The sequence below is a fragment of the Anastrepha ludens genome, unplaced genomic scaffold (genome assembly GCF_028408465.1).
Source record: "Anastrepha ludens isolate Willacy unplaced genomic scaffold, idAnaLude1.1 ptg000027l, whole genome shotgun sequence".
NCBI classification, from domain to species: Eukaryota; Metazoa; Arthropoda; class Insecta; order Diptera; family Tephritidae; genus Anastrepha; species Anastrepha ludens.
Window position 1 is genome coordinate 7,501 of NW_026530035.1, and position 2,500 is coordinate 10,000.

General features: G+C 26.9%; 2 non-coding genes and 1 pseudogene across 2 annotated transcripts in view; all 3 read right to left on the reverse strand.

Moving 5' to 3' along the window:
• LOC128870807 (large subunit ribosomal RNA) overlaps positions 1-1,046 on the reverse strand; it is a 4,514-nt pseudogene extending 3,468 nt beyond the window's left edge.
• A 438-nt stretch (positions 1,047-1,484) lies between these two features.
• LOC128870802 (5.8S ribosomal RNA) lies at positions 1,485-1,665 on the reverse strand. Its single transcript, XR_008455519.1, has one exon. It is a non-coding gene; the product is annotated as a 5.8S ribosomal RNA (ribosomal RNA).
• A 566-nt stretch (positions 1,666-2,231) lies between these two features.
• Positions 2,232-2,500, reverse strand: part of LOC128870826 (small subunit ribosomal RNA) — a 1,991-nt gene continuing 1,722 nt past the window's right edge. The window contains exon 1 of the ribosomal RNA XR_008455535.1: positions 2,232-2,500. This exon is cut by the window's right edge and continues 1,722 nt beyond it. This is a non-coding gene — a ribosomal RNA (small subunit ribosomal RNA).

Consider the following 2,500-nt stretch of genomic DNA (forward strand, 5'->3'; position numbering starts at 1 on the left):
ACTTCAACCTGATCAAGTATAGTTCACCATCTTTCGGGTCACAGCATATATGCTCAAGGTACGCTCCAGTTAGAGGTATAAATAATAATAAATTATCATTATACATAACTATATGGAACGCCCCGGGATTGAATTAATTGACTATTTAAGAAAATAGACTAAAAATTAATCCCATTATATTTTTAAGTTAAGTTAATTATGCCATTAAGTTTAATATAACTCAATGACTTGCACATATGTTAGACTCCTTGGTCCGTGTTTCAAGACGGGTCCCGAAGGTATCCTGAATCTTTCGCATTGTTAATCATATAAATGCATACAAATAAATATTAATATCATAGATATTAAATTTTTTGTAAAATTCAAAAAATGAATTTTAGCATTATATATAATAAAATCTATCAACACTTTATCAAATCATTAGTATTTATTCTATGTTAATATGCTTAAAAAGCAAATTAATTTAAATAAACTTAATATCACCAATGATCTTTTGATAAATACTTTATTATGTTAATAGATTACAATGTCCTTATATGAAAAAAATGCACATTATTTTTAATTATTTAATGATGAATTTTTCATAATGGATATTCAGGTTCATCGGGCTTAACCTCTAAGCAGTTTCACGTACTATTTAACTCTCTATTCAGAGTTCTTTTCAACTTTCCCTCACGGTACTTGTTTACTATCGGTCTCATGGTTATATTTAGTTTTAGATGGAGTTTACCACCCACTTAGTGCTGCACTATCAAGCAACACGACTCTTTGGAAATATCTTTCTAGTAATCATTAACGTTATACGGGCCTGGCACCCTCTATGGGTAAATGGCCTCATTTAAGAAGGACTTAAATCGTTAATTTCTCATACTAGATATTAAGATATTCCATACACTGCATCTCACATTTGACATATAGACAAAGTGACTTAGTGCTGAACTATTTTCTTTTCGCTCGCCGCTACTAAGAAAATCCTTGTTAGTTTCTTTTCCTCCCCTCATTAATATGCTTAAATTCAGGGGGTAATCCCATATGAGTTGAGGTTGTTTTAAAATATTTTTTATCTTCTCACAATTTAATAAATAATTATATCATCTTTTCATCTCTATTTTTCTTTTTTCCTTTTATATAAATATATATTATAAATAATAATTATGTAAAATGAGGCAATTCTAGAATAAAAAAAATTAATTTTTATGCTAGACATTCCTCCTTTAATTACATATATAAATTAATATTTTATATATATATAAATAATATGAAAATTTTTTAAAGAGAATACTTAGATTCAAAATTTTTTTTATTTCATTTTATTTGAGAGGATTTTTTTTTTTTAAGAATATATTAATAAATAAAAAATTCATTATATATCTTTATTTTTTTGCTATTAATATTATGAATTATTTAAAATCCAATAATATACACATTTGCTTAAATTCAATTATTTTTATAAAAGAATAAGCAACTTATTTAGCATAGTCTTACAACCCTCAACCATATGTAGTCCAAGCAGTACTTTAAAATTTAATTTAATGTACATAACAGCATGGACTGCGATATGCGTTCAAAATGTCGATGTTCATGTGTCCTGCAGTTCACACGATGACGCACAGTTTGCTGCGTTCTTCATCGACCCATGAGCCAAGTGATCCACCGCTTAGAGTATTTTTTTATTTATTTTTATTTATAACAAATGTCAATTTTTTTTTGCATATATTAATTGAAAGAGTAAAATTAAATAATAATAATAATAAAATATAAATTGATTTTCTTTCAATAATATATATCAAATATATTTAACTCTAAACATTTTTATTAAGTTGCGAATGTCTTAGTTCAACAATAATACAGTGGTGGTATTTATTATGTTTGATTATTTTGTATTTTTTTAATCATTTTATTTATATATAAATATAATAATAAATATATACCACTTTTGTTATTGTGAACAAATTAACTTATCATTCAATCAAATGAATAATAAGTACAACTTTCTATTTTCATGTTTAAAGGTTTTTAAAAGAAAAAATAAGAAAAAACATTACAAAATGTACCATCATATTATATTTAATATGATATAATTGATGGATAACAAATTGAATGAAAAAGAATAAAAAGAATATGGATTCAAAATAATTATAAATTTTTCTTTTTTTTCTTTTTTTCTTTTGTTTGTTTTTGTTTTTATTTGTTTTGGCATTGTTTGTTTTTCTTACGGATATGGAACACAATAATGATCCTTCCGCAGGTTCACCTACGGAAACCTTGTTACGACTTTTACTTCCTCTAAATAATCAAGTTCGGTCAACTTTTGCGAAACAACCGTGACACACGAGGCGTCACAGTGATCACGTCCGGAGACCTCACTAAATAATTCAATCGGTAGTAGCGACGGGCGGTGTGTACAAAGGGCAGGGACTTAATCAATGCGAGTTAATAACTCGCACTTACTGGGAATTCCAAGTTCATGTGAACAGTTTCAGTTCACAATCCCAAGCAT